The 25,322-nt window shown below is 43.5% G+C and overlaps 1 protein-coding gene across 2 annotated transcripts in view; it reads right to left on the bottom strand.

The window, feature by feature from the left end:
• Positions 1–25,322, bottom strand: part of ATP9B (ATPase phospholipid transporting 9B) — a 2,364,768-nt gene that overhangs the window by 1,884,708 nt on the left and 454,738 nt on the right. The window lies entirely within an intron of this gene.

Genomic DNA, 25,322 nt, shown 5'->3' with positions numbered 1-25,322 from the left:
GGGCATGACTTGGCTGCCGGACATTGCAATCTCTCTCTAAGGAGCTCTGCTGTCCTGCATCCGTAATCCGCTGTAGCCGCCACTCCCAGGGACAATCCTGCCTGGGTTGAGCTGCTGACATTTGGCACCCCACCTGCATCAAATGCTGGCCCAAGGCGCAGAGGGAGAGCACTCATGATGGCATCCTAAACTGCTGGCCGAGCATGCCTGCAGTCAGCAGAGTTGCACAGCAGCTGAGACGTCGGCCCAATGGAGCGAAGCGGGAGTGGATTTGAGGCTGGTGATTTAATGCCGTATTTGTGGGACTGGGGGGCTCCCCCACATTGCCCGCAGCCTGGCCGTTGACTATCTTGGGGGCGGCTGCACACGAGGGGTGCATTATCCAGCGAGGACTTCCAAAGTGGCCACGGTCATTCCTGGCGGCAGGGCTGGGCGAGAGCTGCGGTGAGGCCAGAAGACTTTTAGGCGAGCACCTGGGGGCTGAACAAGGTCGGAGAAGAAGCGGTCCATCAGCGGCTGCCCAGAGGTGAGACACACCTGCAGTGCCAGGCGGTCAGATTTAGGAGGCCCGCGAGACTGCGCTGCTGTGGAGCAGCAGCTTCGCTTTATACACACATCAGGTCCCGCAAGGTGACCGGGGACTTAGCCCAATAATAAGATCGAGGAGGAAGGCCCTGTAGTGTAGTTGCTATATTCCCAAAAAAGCTCTGCGCATTGGAATAATATACCCTATAGTTTTGACATAGGACTTAGGTCGACTAGGTCTCTATCGAATATATTAGACTTATTTGTGAGTGCCAGCTAGCTCAGAGGTCACTAGAAACTTTCTTGAATACACAAAAAGGGATTAGTTTCTGACACCCGCATAAAGCCGGGAGTAGCAGCTTAGAAAAACGTGATTTGTGGGATTTTAAAAACCTTATTTCTCTTTTAATGCACTTTGCACTCTAAGGGCGCCGTGTAGCGGATCTAGCGCTCACGTGACCCCCTTGTACCGGCTTCCATCGCCGCTGGCCACGCCCACCTGTAGGCCACGCCCCCGTCCTGCCCTTGAGGCCTCCTATTTCAATGTGCAACTTCAGAACACGCAGCGGACGTGCGCAGCGGGCGCGCCGTTTGCGCGCCGAAGGCGCGCCTAAGGCAAGCCCGTCTGCACCCGTCCGCGGCCGGACGGGGCTAGGGGCACGACTCCATGCCCATTTTACATCGTACTCTTCTGAGGAGATCACCACCCTCCAAGGCAACTGGCCACTCCCAGAATCCGTCCGCAGCCACATTGCCTCACTAGGGCTTGCCCCTTCCTTTACTCCTTTACTCCAACTTCGCCGCCGCCTCTGCCAGCCTCACCGCCGCTTTGTTCTTCCTCGCCTGACCCCCCCCCCTACTCCTTCATTATCCGTTCTTTTGCTCAACACCAGGTCAGCGGTCAAACACCATCATGAGCTGTTTGTCCTGCTCGACTCCGAGAAACCTGACTTACTGCTCTTGACCGAAACCTGGTTCTGTGATTCTTCCCTTCCTGCTCTTTTGGCTACCCTCCCCCCTTCCTACGTTGCCTTGCGCGCTGATCGCCCGGCGGGCAGGGTAGGCGGTGGTGTGGCATTAATCGCTCGGTCTGAATTGAACTTTCAAACCCTTCCCTTCCCCCCGATCCCCCCCACTGAATTCTTTGTAGTCCGCTCCCTCTCCTTCTCCCCCCCTATCACATGCCTCCTGATGTATCGCCCACCCCAGCCTTCGTCTCTGTTCTTACCGGCTTTTCAAGACCTACTGGCCACCCTGGTGGTCAACTACCCCTCGGTCTTGGTGCTAGGTGATTTTAACTACTGGCCCTCGGACCCCTCTGAGTGTACTGCTTCGAAAGAATTCACCGAATCTCTTCTCTCTTTGAACTTCGTTCCGCATATATCTGTCCCCACTCATTCTCACGGTCACATACTCGACCAGGTTTGGTCCCTCAACCTTCCTGTTTCCCCGGTGTCTGTATCTCCCTGTCCCTGGTCCGACCACGCCCTTATCTCTTTCTCCATTTCTCTCAACCCGGTATCTAAAGTCCCTCACGCCAAAAACACCTGGGCGCGGAATTGGAACAGAGTTGATCTTCCCTCCTTGACCTCCCTGCTTCGGAACTCCATTCCGACCCTCTCTGGTCTTTCATCCGACTCTCAAGCCATCGCTATCAATACCTGGCTGGCTGGAGGTTGTGACTCAGTGGCTCCTCTGCGTCGTATTTCCACCTGACGACCCAAGGACTCCAACAGGTGGTTCAACGACCACCTAAAAGAGCTAAAACTGACCGTACGGCAGGCAGAGAGGCAATGGAGAAAAAATTATTGCCCCTCACTAAAAACTCATTATCTCACATTACTTACCGAATATAAAAAAGCAACCTAGCCGCCAAAACCACCTATTTCTCAACTAAAATAACGACAGCCGAAAACAAACCTAGGGAGATCTTTGGTATAGTGAATGACCTAGCCTTTTCCAACAGAGCCTCGCCCCAAATCCCCCCATCCCAGCCCCTGTGTGACCAACTAAACACCTACTTTTTGGACAAGATCGCAACCATCAAGGCCAACATACCCCTCCCCTCGTCTGCCTTTGTTGATCCTTCCCCTCCCACTGTTCAACGCCATCTTACTTCCATTCCCCCCCTCACTGAGGAAGTATTCTTGGAGATACTCCCCAAAGTAAAATCGGGTTCTCCGGCAGACATCTGTCCGGCACGAATCCTGCAACAAATTTACTCCTCTTGTCCCGAACCCCCCATTACCTTCCTCAATAGTTCCCTCTTGCAGGGAGTGGTGACCCCAGCGCTTAAATCAGCCACCATAGTGCCCATTCTAAAGAAGCCTGGCGCTGACCCGTCCATCTCAGCCAACTACCGCCCCATTTCCCTGCTGCCCTATTTGGGCAAGGTGCTTGAGCGCCATGTCACCTCGGTACTCAGCGCCCACGTTGAGGTAAATGGGGGTCTGGCTTCCCGCCAGGCCGGCTTCCGCCCCAGGCACTCGACCGAATCAGTCGTGGTGTCGGTCCTAGACAACCTCAGGAAGGGTATGGATCATAACAAACACCAGGCGCTGGTACTCCTCGACCACTCCGCCGCCTTTGACACTGTGGACCACACCATCTTACTGTCCCGTGTCAAGGCGGCTGGAATTGAGGGATCAGCCCTGGTCTGGCTATCCTCCTTCCTGAGGGACCGCACCCAGGCGGTTCGGCTGGGAGACTTCACGACCACCTCACTTCACGTCACCTGTGGTGTTCCCCAGGGTTCCTCTCTTTCCCCCTTACTGTTTAATCTTTACATCTTCCCTCTCATTTTCGCACTTCAGCAGCTGGAGGTCACCGTGTACAACTATGCGGATGACCTCCAGCTTATCTTTGACCTGTCCTCTTCTCCCCTTTCTGCCTCAAACTTCCAGTCTATTATGATTTTCATCAGGGACTGGATGAACTACAACCATCTCAAGTTGAACCCGGATAAAACCGAGTTGGTTCTCACCGGTGGCTCTTCCAGTCCCTGGAACTCTCTCTTCTGGCCCTCCTCTTTTGGTCCCGCCCCCACCCCTTCAACTACAGTCAAAACACTAGGTGTCAAAATGAACAACCAACTCACCCTCCATTCACAAATTAGCTCTGTAGTCTCCTCCTGCTTCCTCACCCTTCGAACCATCCGCACCGTCTCCCGTTTCTTTTCCCCCCCAGGCACTTAAGTTGATCATGGCCGCACTGGTGATCTCGCGGCTGGATTATGCCAATGCCCTGTACAACGGCATCCCGGCATACAGCCTGCGGAGCCTCCAGATGGTCCAAAACCAGGCGGCCCGGTTGGTCTATGGTCTCCCACGCTTTCACCACTCCACACCCCTCCTCAGGGAGCTCCACTGGCTTCCCGTTAAGGAACGCTCCCTCTTTAAAACTGGCTGTATGGTCTTTCAGGCCCGCCAAGGCACTGCCCCCTCCTTCATTTCCTCGCTGATAAATGAATACGTCCCGACCAGAGAGCTTCGTTCCTCTTCCAAGTCTCTCCTGCAAATCCCACGTTTCAAACGTAAAAAGTGGGGTGGAGCCAATTTCTCTACCTTGGCTCCCACATTCTGGAACTCCCTCCCCGACCACCTTCGTTCTGCCACTCAATATGTCTCTTTCCGTAAAGACCTAAAAACGTTCCTGTTCAAACAGGCCTTCTCCATGTAACTGGCCCCTTCTTGCCCTACGACAGGCTCACTTCGCCTCAAGTTGCCGGACCCTCCACTAGCGCCAAGAAACCGTACAGTGAACGTTTGCGCTCTATAAATGTTTTAAATTTCAAATTTCAACATGACAACTTTGTTTCCCCAAGAATAAACGTATCTTCAGAGTCCTGGAAACAATAGATAGATATTTTACTCAGTCAATCGTGCATGCTTCGTTTCATCAGAGGTGCAGAGAAAATAGAGAGACAGGCGTTTTCAATAAAAAGGATTTATTGAACGGTCTTCATTCTCATGCAAAAGAAATGAACTGCTACAATCGTAATACTGGCTGCAAAGTATATTGTGTACAGCAAGAAGAGTATTATAAAATAATACTGTAAAAGCATTGTATGGTTTCTAAACCATAGATAAATACATACATAAATAACAAAGGCTAAAAGTACTCACTGGTGCTTCTAAAATACGCCTACCCCAATGTACCCAACCTAGGTTTAGTACGAGGGAAGAAGTAAGTGTGGTGTAGCATAGGTTTAGTTTCTTTGCCAAGAATCTATCCAAGATTTCTCTTAGGGTCTAATCAGCTCCGTTCCTTGGTTTTAGAATGAAGGAGGTCTGGTATCTCTGTCTCGGGACTCGATTTCCCAACACCCCGGGAGGGGAGCTTGGAAACACTGGAGCTAGATTCTCGCTGAGAGAAATGCGGCCTCTCGATCAGTGCGTCAGCTGGAGGGTCGGCTTCCTTCGGCACTTGCTGTAGCGAGCTGCGTTGGGCATGTAGATAGCTGAGCTGCTCCGAACCACTGTGTCTTTGCTAGAGCAAGTAAAGGCATATTTATACCTTGAAGGTGCCTAGTTTGATGTAAAGTTGGGCATAATAACGTCATCAAAGAACCCCAAGTGAATGGTAGTTCTTTGAAAACTCCATGAGTACTTGGACAAATCAATATTCAAGCAAGGGGATGTCCCTGACTGCTTAAGCCGATTTTTCCAAGAAATCGTTGTGGCTTTTTGGAACGGGTGGAAGTAGCCATGCCTGTATTTGGACTGCATGGGCTATGTCTAATTATGAGTATGATTTCTATGCCTATATTAGGGCAATGTGAATTGTACCTATATAAGGGCATGAATCTGGAAAATTGCGCTCGGATCCTAAAACACCATACAACACCCACTTCACTTTATTATGCTCGACATTACTAAATTCTAAGCATTTAAAACATATCTAAAGCATGATGTGTAAAAACCCCACCCAAAACACATAAAATGCATTCAAAATGGTTGTACACGAAAAATTAGCATTTTTGCTGTATGTATTTTAAAAGCAATGTTGTCATTCAAAGCATAAAATATGTCATTGGAAATGCTATCTGAACGAATCATGAAATTATATTTATGAAATGGCTCTTAAATACAGAAGAAAAAGTCGAGACCATTCCATGACAGAATATATAAATTGTTTTGGTTGTGGACAAGGTCAAATATTGTCTCTTGGAAGCACTGAAAGAATTCTTGTTCTCTATGAATAGTTCTACTTTAAGCAGATTACTTTGTGCCAAAAAAAGTTACATTTTGGAAAATAGTCAAATTGTAGAAAAAGTTGGAAGCTTTGTTTTGAAAAGTGAAGGTCGAATACAGGTCCCGATGGCACAAAAATGTGAAGCATCGCCATCGGCGTTAGCAATGTTCGAAGGAGATGGAGATGGTACCTCTGTGCCTGTAGATCCACGTATCTCACCGTCAGCAGATTGCTTCTGTGAGATCTCAATGAATGCCGTTATCAGGATTGGTAGCCGCTGGGGACAACACAATGCATGGGCCGAACCAAGCAAAGTATCAACATCCGTTGGCAGTTCTGATGGGAGTGTTAGACAGATGTCCAACACGCATTCTTCTCCACATAGCAGGCATCGTAGAACAGGTTAAATGCAATCTTGCCAGATGGGTCGGAAAGATAGAAACCATGTGGTATTCAGATCTCTTAAACGAGCCAAGCCCAGAATCTGTATTATTCGCTCACGACACTTCATTGCCTGGAGAGTGTTCTCTAAGGTAATCTGGGTGTCGCTGGTGACCAGACTTGCCATATCGGAGCAGAAGGAACAAGAATAGTATTCCTGCTACGAGTCCCAAAATGAGAGACAGGCCGCCGATTACAGAGTGCACGAAGTTTGGAAAAATGCCGAGGACTGCTTCAAAGGGTGCTAACAGTCCCCAAAAAACTGTCTCAAATACATGTATAATACCACTGGTATCAGACATGTTTAAGATCCGACCTAACATTTCTATGAAATGTACAGGGCAGTTTGTCGATAAAAGGGCATATTTCTCTGCAGAGGACCTTGCAACTTGTAGTTCATACGTCTCTTTGGACGAGGTCAGTGGCACAGTTTTTTGTAAAAGAATGGCTTTCATTCTGCTTAAAGTATCAATTTGTATAGAAGAGATGTTCAGTGAAGGCCATAACGGCGACTCCCCGTCTGTCTTAGTTTTAGGAAACAATACTTGCATACAATAAATGACCCTGGCTGTCACAGTTACGAGATAGGCTATTCCTGGCAACATGCCACAGCAGCTGTGATCATTCAACATTATATAGCTTCCGTTAAAAAGCTGCCTAAAAATTGGATCTATCACTGCAGATGGAGAACCTTGCAGGTGGCAGGATAAGTTGGTCGAAGAACCATCATAGGCTTCATGTAAATTAATACCCTGACATGAAAGTATACCGCTAAGTGCGCTTTTGCATTATGTACCACTTAGAAGTACTTCTTTTCCCCCACTTCAACATCTGTGTGTATATGGTAATTCCCAGGTTGACTTAATGTATTCTTTACCCAACCTTTCATACACGCCAGCTGGTATATGTTTCAAACAATACTGAAAATGGAAAGTTGTGACAGGCAGAGTGATTATTCCGTGTATTAGCCATTCTGTTGCAGGTTTTTCTGAAACAGTTAATGGTAATATTTCCAGTTTCTCAATGCTCAGCACCGTATAGTCTGCTCCTCTTTGTGCCAAAGTGATTTGTTTATCTGTAAGGTTAAATACAGAAAACAGTGACCTGGTGTTGATTAGACGCCATGGCACCAATCCAGAACGAAGATTTTGTAACGTCCAGCCTAATAGCATTATAGAACTCAATTATGACTGTCCATGCTGTAGCATGAGCGAGTCCTGTTCCATTATGTCTATGGCAGAGGATACTATGTTGTCCAAAGAACACATTCTAGATGACAAAGCCGTTAACCCACTGTCAACTACAGAGAGAGCTTTCTCTAAATTAATACGATCAATTTCTCGTATTTGTTCTGCAGTCTCTGCTTGTGTCGCTTTCCAAGCTTCATTGTAAATGGCATATACACCAGCGTATATAAAACGTTTATGACGCCGTTTCGCAGGACCTTGTAAGAAGTCCCTTAAATCAACGCCATCTATAAGTAAAGATAAGTGTTGTTTTACCTCTGTTAGTGTGGACTTTTGTAGCCACTCAAGGTACAGTTTTCCTACACTGTATGTTGTTACTATCCCCGGATGATGACTCTGGATATATCTTGGATCTGGCCTAGTGAATGTGAACCCTTGTGTCTTATTCAGGAATCTATCTTGACAGTTGTTTGTGTCTGTGGGCCAGATTAACTATTTTTTCCAATCAGGATCAGTTCTGTTTTTAAGTAAAATAGTTTTTACGTCGACCCTTCCTTCTGTAGTGTTTTTACTATCAGGTTTAGGTGTAGGTATGGACGGTTTGTTCAAATCGTTTATCTTGGCTAGGCCAAGACAGGATGTTTGTTGCACAGTGTCGTTCAAAAACATTATTTGTTCAGGGATGATGCATGCTCTAAATAAAGCTTCTCTTCCCTGCACCTGCCAGTCTTTTGGGCCCCAGACAGTTTTTGTCTCAATGTTGTCTTTCCAAAAGTCCAAACATAATGTGGACAGCTGAGCATAAAAGGCCGCAGAATAAATTTGCTTAGTATTAGTCAACATACTTTTCGTTCCTGTCTTATTAACATTTTTAAAGTAAAATATTTCTGGATTTGAGACATTAAAACCTGAGAAGTATGGAAATTTTTCATAGAATATTTTTGAGCTACCCTTTGGTGGCGTTGGACAATGTTCCCATTAATTAGAAGCATAAACATTTCTAGGGTTTGCAGATTTGTGCAATTAATGATGACCGTAGTGATTATAACAGTACATTTGTTCATAATCTGATGAACCTTCTAAGTATTCATGTTTTGTAAATGTTGCAGACACCTCTAAGTCTGACATCATATTATTAACAGTCTCAAAGTCCCAATCATCAGAAAATGTCCTGGGTGAAACAAAGTCACTCAAGGAAACCTTGAATTGATGTGGAATCTTCAACAGCTCTTCAGGGCCAAAGATGTCATAATCAGTTCTGTCCCATGCTATACCACCAGGTATAGGAACGGCTGTGATGTTCACTGATGTCAAGTTTCTTTGTTCACAATGAGATGATTTGTGTGGCTTGAGGAGCAAGTTGATGTTCTTACTTGCTGTGTCCATTTTACTATATCTTCCATTTATTAACATTCCCAAACTTAATACAAGAATTAGCCAAAGTATGAGAAAAAGTGCGCCTAGCACAATCCACAGTTCAACCCATGGTGAGACTATATAAGTTTTTTCTTCAAGTTCTTGAAAAACTTCTGTTACTTGTTCTTTAAAAGTTTTTTTAGCTGGCATCGTTTCAGGCTCACTGGGATCCTCATGAAACGTATCAAAGTTAATGGAATAGCCAGAGGTAGCTCTGTCAATGGTTGGTATTGCATCAGGATTACTTGAAATCACTGGAGCTACCGGATCCTTTGACATATTAGTATAGTCAGATGCTATATCATTGTAGACAGGATTGTCTTGACGAACTGAAATTTGGGTCTCAAGAGGCACAAGTTCCATGACTTTATTGCATAGTCCTTCTTTTTGCACTGCAGATTCCTCAAAGGTGATGAGGCTCTCAGTTTGAACCTCTTGGATAGTAGCAAGATTAGGTCGTATGCTACATCTTTGGAGTCCACTGGGCCTACTACTTATTATTGGCCACATGATGTGGTTTTACCCGGTCGATAGATACAAACCTGTTCTCCTTTCTTCCAGCAAGGGGCGGCAGTAACACTGTTCTTGATCCATGGATTGCTAGCACATGTACTGGTTGTCTGTACAAAGGCCCAAATTCCTTCTTATCCGCGATCTTTTCTCCGACTAGATCCCCAATCTTTGGAATCCAGGCAGGCCTTGTTGGGACGGGTGGTTCCCTTCAGTGGTCGTTGGCTTCTGTAATGTGTTGCTTTGACTTCTCCTTGTTTCATTTACGTCCTGTAAAACAGCCAAACGGTCTTTGATATCAAAGGGTTTTTGTTCTACCACTGAAGTGACCATCAAGGTCCTGGACAATCATTCTAGTACCAAAAAGGATTTCATATGGAGTGATTCCACCCTAAGAATTTCTTGGCAGATTCTTTAGACTACGCTGGACATTTATTAGATGTTTGACCCACCCGTCACCCGTGCCTAATACCCTAGCTGTTATAGATTGCTTTATGTCCTGGTTTTTTCATTCCACTACAGAATTTCCCTCACAATGGAATTGTCTAGAATACAGCAATGCAACGCCCAGATTGGCCATGGCCTCCTTGTAAGCTTTGGAGCTAAACGCAGGACCCTGGTCAGAATGTAGCGTGCCGGCTGCGTATGTGCCGATAAAGACTCGTAAATCTTTTATAACAGTTCGGGCGTCAGCCAAGCGCTGAGGCCACATCCAAATGAACCTGTCCTAATGGTTGTGGGACCGCATTTGTCCATAGGGAAGTCTGCATGTAGATAGTCTAATGCTGTCTAGCAAAGGTGTCTGTACTGGGCTGGTTACACTGTAGTCAGGTATCTGGTGGCGTTCTCTGCTGCGATCTCTGTTGCAGTCATGGCAATTAATTGCAAATTCATGAATGTGGGCATTCATCCCTGGCCACCAGTATATCTCTTTCAATTCTAGTATGGATTTAGAGATCCCTTGATGTGTCAGACCCTCTCCCAAAGGTGCTTCGTGTATCAAAGCTACTCTACGTCTCATGTTTGGAATTACTCTGTCCCCCACTCCAGGGATTCAAGCAAAAGGAACGGAGTTGGAATCAATTATGTATGAATATTCGAATGGATAGATTAGAGGTAACGCTGCACCGCTGCCTTTGCTTGTGGCATTGACAGCTAGCATTATTTCGCTGTCTATTTTTGTTTTCGAATGAGTGATTGCAGCTACGGAAGCCGTTTGCACAGCTGCCTTCGTGGCTTCATCAGCCAATTAATTCCCTGCAAAGTGAACGCCATCACGTTGATGACTCAGTGTATGTATCACGTGAGCGTTTTGTAGTCCTTGTTGTAGCTGAAGTACTTGTTCCCAAAGCAACTTATGCTTGATTGTGCCACCTTTTGCATCTTTGAAACCGTTTTGAATCCAATTCTGCAAGTATTCATTGTAAGATTGAAAGCAGTAATACGAATCGCACATTATGAGTGTGGGGAATTTGCGATCAGTATTTTCAAGCGCCACCTTGAATGTCTGCAGTTCAGCTCACCGAGCTGTACAATCTCCGAGAGATTGCGTTTTTGTGACCATAGGTCGGAATTTACCATCGCGCCAGCGACCTTTAACGATTGTGACGGAGCACTATAAGCTTGTTTACCCCCAATTGCAGGCTGTGCTGATCCGTCTGTATAAATTATACATTCGTACTGTTCTAGAGGCAGAATCTCAGTGTGCAGAGGACATTCTTGTTCATATTGTAGAAATTCTTGTGTTTTCAAATAAGGGTCAAAAACGTATTAAACGTCTGCAGCAAGAGAGTTAACCCATTGTATCCATCTTGGATGTAAAGCCTTTGCATTCGGAATGCTTGCTTTTGTCACTGCCTCTAAGGCAGGTATAGGAGTGACGACCATTATGCGCTTGCCCTGTGCGAGAGCTCTCTCTTTTGCTACTGCAGTTTGAACCGCTGTCAGAATTTTTTCTGTAGAAGTGAATTTCATTTCAGCTTGTGTGCACAAGTGTGATTTATAAGCAATTGGTACTTTTTCACCTTCATTAAAGGTTAAGTACGTGAATCCGCATCTTCCTGGGATTATTCTGATTACAAGGTTGTGTACGTTTACGTGTGTCTGTAAATGTGTTGTTGCTAACATGTCTGTTTGCACTGAATGCAAAATTTCTGTGTGTTTTTGAGTCCAATTAGTTGTTTTAAAATCAGGTTTGATTATTTTGTAGAGAGGTTTAACCCTTTCTGCGTAATTTACAATGTATGTTCTTCCGAAATTTAGGAAACCTAGAATTGAATGTAAGTTTTTCAGCGTTTCTGGAGGTTGGAGCAGGGCACACTTTTCTAAAAAGTTTTCTGCCTTCACTTGGTAACTCATATCCCACAAAAAGGACGTTGAGGTGGGCAATTCTTGATTTTTTTTATTGAATTTGTAACCTTCAGAGGCGAATCCAAGTATAATGGTATTCACTCTGTTCAAGTGCATGTCCAAGTCATCGTCTGTTAGATAGATGTCATCGACATAAGATAATGCCTCATCATCGTTTGTAGTAACTCTGTTACTCTAGCTGAAAATAACCCCAGACTATTCTTGAATCCCTGGGGGACACAACAGAAGTGACGCTGTGTCCCCATAATTGAGAAAGCGGTCAAGTACCTGCTTTCAGGTGCAATGTTTTGACAGAAGATACTGTTAGAAATATCTAATGTGGTTTTATATTTTTTAGGCACAATGTTATTCATTAGTGCTGGACTGTGTGCATTTTGTACTGTAAAGGTTTTGCAACAAGAGTTTAAATGTCTGTAGTCCAAAACTAGACGATATGTATTGTCTGGTTTGGAGACAGGAAACAAAGGATTTTTCATTGATGAGGTGCATGTTTCAATCACCCCTTGGTATTCAAGTTGATCTAATATCTCCCTGACCTGTGTTTTAGCTTCTTGCTTAACTAGATACTGCCTCTGTAAAGTTGGTTGAGTTTTTAACTGGATTTTATGGTGAGGGGAATCCTCATCCCATCCTACATGATTTTTATATAATGCTGGTGCCTGGGCTACAGCCCATTTTCTGGCATAGGTGTATTTTAAGTGAATTGGAATAATATTTGAGAAGGCTGGCATAATGATGTCTTCGCCATGTGGGCACTCCCTGACAAATTTTCGTGGCCAGTCTTTTTCAGCTAGAAGAATGTCATAACCCTTAGAGAGCTTCTCCCAAAAGAGTGTCTTATTTTCCTAGTTATGTCCCCCTGCATTCCGGAGCGTTACTTCATATAACTTATGGGGTACACTAACCCTGGTATCGGCAGTTCCAACTTGGATGTACTCATTCAAGTCCACTGTCTCCATATGATCTTTCAAGATCTTGCGAGCTATGGTGACTTCTGCTGCGTCGTCCAGAATTGTCTGGGCCCACTCCCCGTTCTTGAGTTGTGTCCTCAAGATCCTCGGCATGTCTGATTTTTGGACCTGCTACCTTCTTTTTGGTGAATTGGGTTTTCTTATTTTTTGGAACGTGTTGATCGTCTTTGGACTTCACACGTTCTTCCTTGTGTTCTGACCGTCCTCTTCTTTCTGATTTCTATGAGGAAGTATGAAAGGTACGAGAGGAACGTGTATTAGTATCTTGATATCTATTAGGTTTTCTCAAATTATCCCTGTTCCTGAGGTTATACCTCTTTTCAGAGTGCTCCTATTGAGGAGACCTTCCTCTGGACTGAGAGCGCTTCTCTTTAGAAGTTTGTTTAGTGTTCTCCCACTTCTTTTTGGGAGTAGTCAGAGTGTTTTCAATAAATACCTTTTCAGGACTTTCTGTTAGTTGTGGTTTGACTGGTTTCCCACCCAAACTATCTCTACCTAGTTCTTCATAGGATTTTTCAATTATTCTGGCCAGTTCATATGGTTGCTCAGTTACATCAAATTCTCTTAATTTTTGGTGGATCGCCACGAAGGCTGCCTCACCTTTAACATTAGCTAATATTATAGCTGAGACCTGTTTGGAATCTCTCAGTAGTTTCATACCCAGATTCAAAGCAGGCTCTGCCCAGTATTCATTTTGAATCTGTTTCAGGACATCTGGTATTACCGCCATAGACGGAACACCATGTGTTTTTGTGTAAATTGCAGCAAAGACTCTCCATTGGTAAACAGATTGTTAGAATACTGTGTTTCTCATGAGAGGTAGTATCTGGAAATACTGCCTCGATTTGAGTACTTTTTTGAGCTATCCAGAATGGAATTTGTTCCCTTTTTGCAGGTAATTTACCAATGACTGATTGTATAGTCTGTGGTGTAATTTTATTTGTGTTCCCCTGGTGAGGGGTTTGTTGTGGAATCCTTATAGGAGGTTGGACTGTTAGAGTCCGCATGACATATTGAACCAATTGTCTATGTATTTTAATTAGTACTTTTAGTTGAACTAATAGTTCAGCACCTGACATTTCTTTAATGGCAGGGTGTAGTGTATAGCTGGCTAGTACCGGCCATATTGCTCCTGGTCAACCTAGTGGACCGAGCCTGGTATTGTGATTTTGATGTTGTAGGGTGCCTTTAAACCAGAACGCATGCTCTTGGTAAGTTAGTGGAATTTCAACATCCTCGAAAAGAGTATATTCCGTTGAAGGTTCCTCTTCTTTGTAGAAGTGAAACACGTGATACTGCATTTGCTTCAGGGAAGACAATCCATGAATAGAATACCTCTGTCTTCCGATATTCATGTGCCTCTATGACAAAAATTACTCTACCACCTCTCTATGATAGGCCATTTGTTATGAGCTTTATAGTGATGGTTTTCCTTAAGTTTTCCGGGATGATTATAGTATCTAGGTCGGTTTCTTGGAAACCTGTAACGTCAAAGACTGCTGGATTTACTGCAGCCCCTCCGTTCTCGCTTTCGGTCATTTTGTTGACTGAAAGTTTGCAAAGCAAGTTTCAAGGAAACAAAGATAAGGTGCACAATATTTTGGAACACTGTATCCTTCAACGTTGAACAAACCAAAAACTAAAACATAGGATTTTCGTCATACTCAGTTATGGCGGATAAGTAATCCTTTTACCCACTCCAGATGTCCATTGGAGTATTTTAAGGGAAAAAGGGGTCTCTGAGAAAAGCACGACTGAGTTACTCTAGTATCTAGCGTTAAATTAGTGCCTTGCCCCACGTTGGGTAAGGTAGCCTCCAAAGGAGTTTGTTAATTAGATTACGTCAATTATTTGAATGTGGTATACAGGTAACTTAATCGTCCTGAGTGAAGTTAATTCCAAGTGATTGAATGAACACACATATACTTAGGACTAACTGAACATGACAATACTTAACGTTGAAACAATACAATTGAAACAATAACCAATGAACATGTGTATAGGCAAAAAATAGATTTTATCAAACTTCAATCATAAAGGGAAAATACAATACAAAAAGAATATGTAAAACAGGGATACAGGATAATATCAGACAGCAAATCAAAATCACTGTAAAGCCTGTACAGCGCCTATCCAAAAATAAAGATGTACACAATTCTCCTTTGGATAAAGCTGGGAGTCGACATTTCGGTCTTTATGGGCAACTCTTTAAGACCATCATCAGGACGGAGGAAAGTTAATATTGTAACTCCCTTAGAACGAAAAAACTTTCTCCATGTGTTGAGAAGAATTGATATATAAAGCCGGGGCAGAAATTTAATCTCAGTAGTAGCGGGGAAATAAGCAGTTGAAATTTTGCTATTGATTTGTCCCTCCTCGCAGATTTTTAAATGGATCTTAGAAAGTTTACAGCGTCGTCACGAATGAACGATCTAAAATATCTAGGAGAAAACGAGGAAATGAACAAAACAGACTCTCCTCTTGGTTTTTTGACACTTGCAATTTTGTCAAGGAATCAATCAGGAAGGAACGATCTGTATCAATCTCGAAAGTTCACAGATAGCGGGAGGTGTCAGCCGTCACTCTGCGTGCAACATCCTCGAAAGGAGTATATTCCGTTGAAGGTTCCTCTTCTTTGTAGAAGTGAAACACGTGATACTGCATTTGCTTCAGGGAAGACAATCCATGAATAGAATACCTCTGTCTTCCGATATTCATGTGCCTCTATGACAAAAATTACTCTACCACCTCTCTATGATAGGCCATTTGTTATGAGCTTTATAGTGATGGTTTTCCTTAAGTTTTCCGGGATGATTATAGTATCTAGGTCGGTTTCTTGGAAACCTGTAACGTCAAAGACTGCTGGATTTACTGCAGCCCCTCCGTTCTCGCTTTCGGTCGTTTTGTTGACTGAAAGTTTGCAAAGCAAGTTTCAAGGAAACAAAGATAAGGTGCACAATATTTTGGAACACTGTATCCTTCAACGTTGAACAAACCAAAAACTAAAACATAGGATTTTCGTCATACTCAGTGATGGCGGATAAGTAATCCTTTTACCCACTCCAGATGCCCATTGGAGTATTTTAAGGGAAAAAGGGGTCTCTGAGAAAAGCACGACTGAGTTACTCTAGTATCTAGCGTTAAATTAGTGCCTTGCCCCACGTTGGGTAAGGTAGCCTCCAAAGGAGTTTGTTAATTAGATTACGTCAATTATTTGAATGTGGTGCGTGCAGAGTGACGGCTGACACCTCCCGCTATCTGTGAACTTTCGAGATTGATACAGATCGTTCCTTCCTGATTGATTCCTTGACAAAATTGCAAGTGTCAAAAAACCAAGAGGAGAGTCTGTTTTGTTCATTTCCTCGTTTTCTCCTAGATATTTTAACAGATCGTTCATTCGTGACGACGCTGTAAACTTTCTAAGATCCATTTAAAAATCTGCGAGGAGGGACAAATCAATAGCAAAATTTCAACTGCTTATTTCCCCGCTACTACTGAGATTAAATTTCTGCCCCGGCTTTATATATCAATTCTTCTCAACACATGGAGAAAGTTTTTTCGTTCTAAGGGAGTTACAATATTAACTTTCCTCCGTCCTGATGATGGTCTTAAAGAGTTGCCCATAAAGACCGAAACGTCGACTCCCAGCTTTATCCAAAGGAGAATTGTGTACATCTTTATTTTTGGATAGGCGCTGTACAGGCTTTACAGTGATTTTGATTTGCTGTCTGATATTATCCTGTATCCCTGTTTTACATATTCTTTTTGTATTGTATTTTCCCTTTATGATTGAAGTTTGATAAAATCTATTTTTTGCCTATACACATGTTCATTGGTTATTGTTTCAATTGTATTGTTTCAACGTTAAGTATTGTCATGTTCAGTTAGTCCTAAGTATATGTGTGTTCATTCAATCACTTGGAATTAACTTCACTCAGGACGATTAAGTTACCTGTATACCACATTCAAATAATTGACGTAATCTAATTAACAAACTCCTTTGGAGGCTACCTTACCCATTCTTATCACGTTTTTACCCAAGCCCCCAAAGGTTTATTGGGTTGCTCACTTTATTTACCATTGCACCACGTTGGGCGCCATGTAGTGTAGTTCCTATATTCCCAATAGGCTCTGCACATTGGAATAATATATCCTATAGATTTGACGTAGGACTTAGGTCGACTAGGTCTCTATCGAATATATTAGACTTAATTGTGAGTGCCAGCTAGCTCAGAGGTCACTATAAACTTTCTCGAGTACACAAGAAGGGATTAGTTTCTGACAACCGCATAAACATGACAACTTTGTTTCCCCAAGAATAAACGTATCTTCAGAGTTGTGGAAACAATAGATAGATAGTTTACTCAGTCAATCGTGCATGCTTCGTTTCATCAGAGGTGCAGAGAAAATAGAGAGACAGGTGTTTTCAATAAAAGGATTTATTGAACAGTCTTCTTTCTCATGCAAAAGAAATTAACTACTACAATCGTAATACTGGCTGGAAAGTATAATGCGTACAGGAAGAAGAGTATTATAAAATAATACTGTAAAAGAATTGTATGGTTTCTAAACCATAGATAAATACATACATAAATAACAAAGGATAAAAGTACTCAACTGGTGCTTCTAAAATACGCCTACCCCAATGTACCAAACCTAATTCTAGTACGAGGGAAGAAGTAAGTGAGGTGTAGTAAAGGTTTAGTTTCTCTTTGCCAAGAATCTAACCAAGATTTCTCTTAGGGTCTAATCAGCTCCGTACCTTGGTTTTAGAATGAATGAGATCTGGTATCTCTGTCTTGGGACTCGATTTCCCAACACCCTGCAAGGGTAGCTTGGCAACACTGGAGTTGGATTCTCGGTGAGAGAAAGGGCAGCTTCTCGATTAGTGAGTCAGCTGAAGGGTCGGCTTCCTTCGGCACTTGCTGTAGCAAGCTGCGTCGGGCAAGTAGATAGTCGAGCTGCTCCGAACCACTGTGTGTTTGCTAGGGCAAGTGTAGGCATAACGTCATCAAAGAACGCCAAGGGAATGGTAGTTCTTTGAAAACTCCATGAGTTCTTGGACAAATCAATATTCAAGTCAAGTCAAGTTGTTCTTTATTACGGCCAACATGGCCCAGTAAGTGCAAAGAAAAATAGATTACAACAATGTTAAAATGACATATTAAAATCCACACTGGTAAAAGCAATTATAAGATCCTGTACAATAATTAAAAGTTTCGTGGTTAAGTAAAATCCATCATACATCATCATTTAGCTGCCATGTTTTCCGAACTGTAAAACAATTTCATTCTCCCCATTATTCTTATCAGTTGTGTGCCATTAGAGCTCATAGAGAAAGAGTAAAGTGCATAGTGCATTAACCAGTCTTTCTTTAGACTCCAGCAACAAACCTTTCTACTGTTCCTACCCCTATTGTATTATACAAGTTTGTGCAGATTGGAATATAGAGCATCATATATTTTGAATACATGGGGGAAATCTGTCACATACTTTTGAATAGGCTAAAGGACAATTCATATCTGTTGTCAACATGTGAGGGCCCTTCTTGTACACCACTTGAGAAAAGAAACCCTGCTACACAATAAACAATTGGGGTCCTGGTATCTGTTTTCAAGATCCTAAAAGTTTCTACACATCTTCTACTACCTAAATTCCTACATATCTGAACAAGCCATCTCTTTCTTACTTTATTGTAGCCCGGGCACTCAAAGAAAACATGAAGTTCAGTTTCATCAGAATTATTACAGACAGGGCACCTGACCTCATTCTGCGCCATTCCATTTAGCAGTCACGCAGCGTAAGGGCAGGACTCTGAATCTAAATTGAAGAAACAGCTTCCTAGCTGCCGTAGGCTTAATAAGATCAATGGCCCTTTCGTAGGCTGGAATGGTCTTAATTTCCAGAAAGGTTTGAGAAGATTTGCACAGATTAGGATCAGAGTGGAGCAGGGACATTCTATAATCCATGTAAACAGACTTTAGGTAATTCTTGGTAAGGCGAAGGCATGATGTTTCCGGGTCAGACCAACAATCCCCCATCCTCATATTAGTTAGCAGGCGCTTTATATGGGCAAACCAAGGGAGCTTTACTGCACCTCTAATAGCTAGCACATCCATCAGTTCCTCTCTATATATTAGAAGCTCCGGGGTCGACCATAAACGTCGCCAATATAAGAGTGGTCTGAGGCGTAAAACCGCCTCCATCTCCATCAACCCCAGGTCCAACCGGAGGGGAACTAAGGGAGTGCTGCGTGGCAACCTAAAGAGATTCCTATTGAAGCCATTCTCAGACTGGATTAAGATTTCAGACCTGCAGTTGCCCCAGAGTTCTGCTCCATAGAGAGCGCCCCCGCATGCCTGTATTTTGTAAATTTCCAGTGCCGGGCTAACTGCAATCCTACTTATGTTGTTAAATACCTTCATTATTGCCCCGGTTGATTGGGCTAGCTTTAGAGATGCTTTCCCTATATGAGCCCCCCAGTCCATGGTGTCTGTGATTGTGATTCCTAGATACACAAAGGATGTCACTCTCTCTAGGGGTTCTTTGTGTAGGATGGGGTTTCGACGTGTACCTTTTGGTTTATTAAAAACCATAAATTTAGTTTTCTGGAGGTTGATCTCAAGCCCTCTCTCCTCACAGAACAACTGAAATCTGTCCAGCACCCTTTGGATCCCCATGGGAGATTTTGATACTAAAAGCGTATCGTCAGCAAACATCATTGCTAAAATTCTTCTCCCTGCTAGTTTGGGGGCATCTAGGTCTTTCTCTCTTGACAGGACATTTATCAAGTCGTTTATGTAAAGGCTACACAGAGTTGGGGCAAGTACGCAGCCTTGGCCACACCTCGTTTGAATGGAATGGGGGCCGATAGTCCACCGTCTTTGCTGAATCGAATTTGTGCAAAGTTGTTTTCATGCAATCGCTGGATGAGATGTATAAGATACACCGGGGCTCCTAGGTCGAGTAGAACGGACCATAGTTTAGCCCTTGGGACCAGGTCAAAGGCTGACCTGAGATCCACTAATATCAGGTACAGACTGCCCTTCTCGAGACGAACCGTCTTCCAGTGGAGCAGTTGCAGTCTTAAGACCTGGTCCAAAGTTGATAGTTTCTCCCTGAACCCAGCCTGAAACGGGGAGAGAATACTTTCGTTATCCATCCAGGCTTGGAGTCTTAATAGTAGGATTCGCACAAAGATTTTTTGAGAGATGTCAATTAAACTAATGGGTCTATAGTTACCCGGCAATAATGGAGAACCCTTTTTATAAATGGGGATTATTTCTGCCCCAGTCCAACTTGTGGGGATCTTCATCCCTGCCATGATTGCGTTGAAAGCAACCCAAAGGTACGGAGCCCAAACACTTGGTTCACTCCTGTAGAGGTCTCCCGGGATTTTATCTAAGCCGGGTGCTTTGCCGGGGGCTATTCTCTCTATCTCAGCAATTACTTCCTGCAAGGATATAGTGGGCATACATGGAACCTCCAAATGATGGGCAGGTAGAGAGGGCTTATTACTCTCTGGATCCTTGTACAGTGATTCAAAGTAGTCCCGTCAGATCTCTTCTCCCAGAGTTGGTTCTAATGCCTTCCTTGGAGCTGTGGTCCCAGAATTAACAATACCCCAAAAGGATCGCATGTCCCTTTCTCCAAGATATGTTTTTAGCAGCTCCCATTTTCCAACTCCCATCTTTGTTTGGCTGTATGAACCGTCTCTTTATATACCCTTCTATGCACTTTAATATTGAGGCGAATATTGGATTTGATTGCTGCCAACAGTAAACCTTTAGCCTTACGGCATGTAGAGTTAAACCATTCATGAGGTATAGGACCAGATATTTTACTACGTTTCCTAGGGAAAAGGAATTCTGTTACTATTTTTTTTAGTTTTTCAAGGTTAGTACCAATCGCCTCTTTGTCCATACAATCGTTATTTAGGTTGTATAAATTGGAGGCTTCCAAAAAAACGGGTAAAAGAGCATCATATAGGGAGCCCAAATTTTCCTGCTTGGTAGCAAAGTTGGCCCACCGGACACATCTTCGACAATTAGTTAATGTTAATTCTCGAGCACATTGGTCGGCAGCACCCTGATCGGTTTTAGTGATAAATGGGTGGATCTCGATTGTTAATGCATCGTGATCGCTATCAAAGCGGGGAGTGATTTTAAAGTCGACCATCCTGTCCCAGTAATTTGAGTTTAATAGAATATAGTCCAGTATGGACCATCTGTCTTTACCATGAAACATAGGGGCAGATGAAGTAACAGAGGAGGATCTCCCGTTACATGCTCTCATTGAGAAATTTAAGATGAGACGATTCATCTGTATTACCAAAGGTGTCCATTTGGTTACAGACGGACAACCCGACTCGGGGATTCCAATGAGGATGTCTTCCTCACAAATTGCATCACAATTCAGCCCTTCTAAGGGCTCATATTGGCAATTGAAGTCCCCGCCTAGTATAACCATATTTTGGGGGGGAATGGAGGACAGTACAGAGTCAAGTTCCTCAAGGGTGACCGACTCATTACCCTTCAGAGTGGGTCTTGAATAGATGTTAATTAGCGTGATGGGACAATGATGTGGGTACTCCAGCTGTACACATAAAATGTCCCTAGATAGGGTTTCTAATTGCGTTACTTTACATCCGAGGTGCACACCCACCCAGATGATCAGTCCCCCTGAGGGTCTTCCAATACCTGCATGAGTGGCCAGTATATGGTATGAGGCAAATCCTTGCACACTGACTTCCCTCCTGGCCCAGGTCTCCTGGAATATACAGATGTCATGCTCTGCTATAAACGCTCTCCATTCGGGGTTGTCTAATTTACTGGTTATCCCTGCTACATTCCAGGATAGTATTTTAATAACTTCTGTGCTGGCGGTGATTACTTTAGGTTCCTCTGTATTCTGTGTGTACCGATTCCCTGTGTCAGCACTTATTTTGAGCTTCACTGGCTCAATATCCCTCATGCCATGTGAGGTAGTTGGGTCCACTGACAGAGTCCGCTTGACTCCTACCGGGTTACTGGAGCGGGGGCCGCACAAGTGCTCTCCGTCCAGAGTTTCCTGTCTGTGGGAATGAAGCTCAGTGGAACACACACTAACTTCAAAGTCACATAAGTTTACCCTAGCCACCTCCTGTATTGCTCCTGGGGATGCTAGCTGTCAGTCTACCCATTCAAGGGGGCTAAACCTGTTGCCAGTTGGTGAAATGCTTGTTTCTCCAGCCTCGTCCGTTGATTTGCATGTGGTGATTTTGCTCAATGAGGTCCCACCCAAAATCGTTTCCCTGCTTGTGTCCCTGCTGGGCTCTTGGGGGATAAAAGAAAGCTAAGGGCATTAGGTGAATTCCACCCGGGTGCATGCCTCTCACAGATCTTAAAGTTCTTTCAGCTACATCTGGGTTTCTAAAGTTAATAACAACGCAATCACTGTTGATGCATTTTCTAGTCCTTCCGATCCAGCCCACTCTTCTAGTCGTTAATATTTCATCTGGACTTTCATAGTGGAAATCGGTGTGGTTATTTAACCAAAATAAGCTTTTATTTTTTAGATCTTCGTGATGCTCAGTTTGACCCCTTCTCAGTTCGGGTACCCCTGCCAAGATCAGTGCATATGGGGCTGCTGCTGGTGGCAGATTTATATTTGGGGGTTTACAAAGTAAATCAGGTTGATCAGGCGGCAATCGTATGCCTTTTTCGCTGCTCCCTGTCAACTTATTAGTTTCTGCATTGATATTCAAGCAAGGGGATGTCCCTGACTGCTTAAGCCGATTTTTCCAAGAAATCTTTGTGGCTTTTTGGAACAGGTGGAAGTAGCCATGTCTGTATTTAGACTGCATGGGCTATGTCTAAATATGGGTATAATTTCTATGCCTATATTAGGGCAATGTGAATTGTACCTATATAAGGCATGAATTGCGCTCTGATCCTAAAACTCCCCAAAACTAAAGTGTGAGTCTGGGTGAAAGGGCACCCCAATAAGTGCCACTGGCTTGGACTATGCCTTCTGGGGCCTAGGCCCTTCCATCTGTTGCAAACCCTCACTTTGATTGCAGTTGAGCCCTGCGGCCGGAGGGAGCTGTATGGGTATGCACCCAGGAGACCCAGAATGGGGCGATGGAATTGTTTAGAGGTGGCCAACCACAGGCCTGTACTGGAGGGACTGGTGGGGGACTGGGGGAGCATTCTTGTTTACTGGGGACCTCGACCTCCTTCCTCTTGCTACCCTGACCGTAGTGCGATCATTGGGTGGGGTCAGTCTTTCCCTTGCAGGTGCTGAGGGAGAACACAAGGGGCAACCAGGTGAATTCAGCTAACAGAACTCAGAAAGACAGTCACAGCCTCAGGCTCAATCTTCAGCTTACAATCCATAGACCAGCAACTACTGTCAATAGGCAGGTAAGTTACGAAGGGCAGAACTATGGTTTACTAGGGTATATAGGTATGTAATTTCATATATATTATTTTTGACCCACACTAATACTAATATCATAACAGTTGGTAGCCACCTGTATCTCACACCCCTGACATTCACATAAGATGCATCAGCTACAAGGGTTGTCCGTCGCCAGTAATGTGCAGCCAATATTCCTGCCATCACCAAATGAACAGGCATGAAATAACTGAAGTGGTCTATCACACACTGCTGATCAATTGGAAGATTTTAATATCATCCACCACTGCAGGGTTCAAATAGCTATACACTATGGCTGCTTCTTTACATCTCATATTGACACTCGGACATCCGAGGATAGAAACAATGTCCATCCCAGCAGATTTCTCCACTTCCATCCCCTTCCAAGCATGCCAGCTCAGGCCCACAACTATACATAAAATGTAATAATTTTTCGGTGAATGGCACATCTTTATAAAATGGATATTGTGTGATCAATCATCAAGAAGTCAATAATATTTTTTTAAATAACGTTTTGAATAAGAACCTCCTGTAGGATACAAAGGATACTGGTCTGTATGTGTTGTACAGCAGCTAATAAAGCTAGCTGCTGGAGAAAAGAAAATATGTTTTCCTGTGTTTAATCGATGACGAGTAAAGTAAGAATTGGGACAAAAAAACTGGATGTCACATTCCAACATGGAGTTTTCAGTGAACACAACTGCTAAGAAATGTCAATTATTATGACAACCAAAATTTTAAAAACAATAGTTGATGGACAGAATGCAGAACAATGTCATACATTCACCCCAGTACAGAGATCTGGGCCTAAATCCATCGTTTTTTTGCACTCCACACCACCCCAGTTCAGACATGGCCATATGCAAATCAGCCTTGACCCTGTGCCTCATGGAAACAGTCTAGCCCGAACTGCCTAGCCATGTCTTTACTGGACCGGAATCAAGCATCCTAGGACTGGTTTCTGGCTATCAGCCGTCTTCAGCCATCATAGCTTGACTCCAGTGGTGTGGAGAGCATGGGACTCACGTCTGAGCATACCCATCCCACTCGGGGTGACGAATGCAAAAACAATAGTTGATGGACAGAATGCAGAACAATGTCATACATTCACCCCAGTACAGAAATCTGGGCCATAATTCAACAAAGATGCTATTTTATTGCTATTACTCGTACTGGATGTGACTACGGAATAGCAAAAATGGCATGCAATTAACTATCAGAAATGCTCCTCTCCAGCAGAAAAACCTGTAGGCCTTACCTATAAAAATAAGTCTCTAAAGTTTGTAAGCTAGCAAGTTTAGTGATATCTGTTGCTTCAAAGATACCCTTTAGACTTACTGGGGCCAATGATTACTCCAAGGGACTCTTAATTGCCGGTGTACAAGTGGAACATTATAAGATTGGGTTAGTGTATGCCAGTTTCCCATCAAACAAGGGTCCGGCACACCATAACTTCAACAAAGACCCATCACATCTGTTGGTACATCAGGGCCTGGTGGTTCCCTCTATTTTTCCAATTCCTTACCGCTATCTTTTTTAACTTCTTTATATTTGCTTTTAATGCAGTATAATACAATAGTCACCAGGTATCCTGCTTTTCATGGTTCAACCACTGATATGTAATATCTATCTCATCGTTTACAATTACTTCAGGCAACAGCATATAATTCTCATATTAAATTCCCATAATACTCAATTTTCCGAATCTTATCCTCAGGAGAAACCCTATAAAGATTCTCAATGAGAGAGCGGCCAAAAGACTAATCCATGCCTCTTTACATACAACTATATCAGGGGTCTTCAGCCTTTTCTGTAATAAGAGCTACATATGCTTTTAGAGTTTTAATAGTGACCAATTCACTCAAGATTACATAGTGACGATATGCAAGATTACCAGTACTAATCACCTCCGTGCATCATGCAGGGTTGCTAGCTATAATAATAAAATGGGTCGTCAATGTGAAATGTCTTTACATGAGCAATAGCAGCAATGCTCCCAGCACCAAGTTAATATTAGTAATAATGCTCCCCAAAACTGAACGATGTATCACTCAAATATCAGCTTTAAATATATTTTGAAATTCAACCATTTTTCTCCAGACATCAGTGTATGCGTTTTGAAAAGAAACACATTTTCAATGGTGGTGCTCATATAGTAATTCAACTAAGCAAAAAACATCTAGTTTAGTAGGCTGCAAACAGGAGAGCTACTTACCGGTAGCTGGAGAGCTACCAGTAGCTCTAGAGGTACTCGTTAGAGAAGACTGATCTACGCATGCAATTCTTGCTT

This window comes from Lissotriton vulgaris, chromosome 4_1, assembly GCF_964263255.1.
Source record: "Lissotriton vulgaris chromosome 4_1, aLisVul1.2, whole genome shotgun sequence".
Classification (NCBI taxonomy): Eukaryota; Metazoa; Chordata; class Amphibia; order Caudata; family Salamandridae; genus Lissotriton; species Lissotriton vulgaris.
This window is presented reverse-complemented; position numbering and strand designations above follow the sequence as displayed.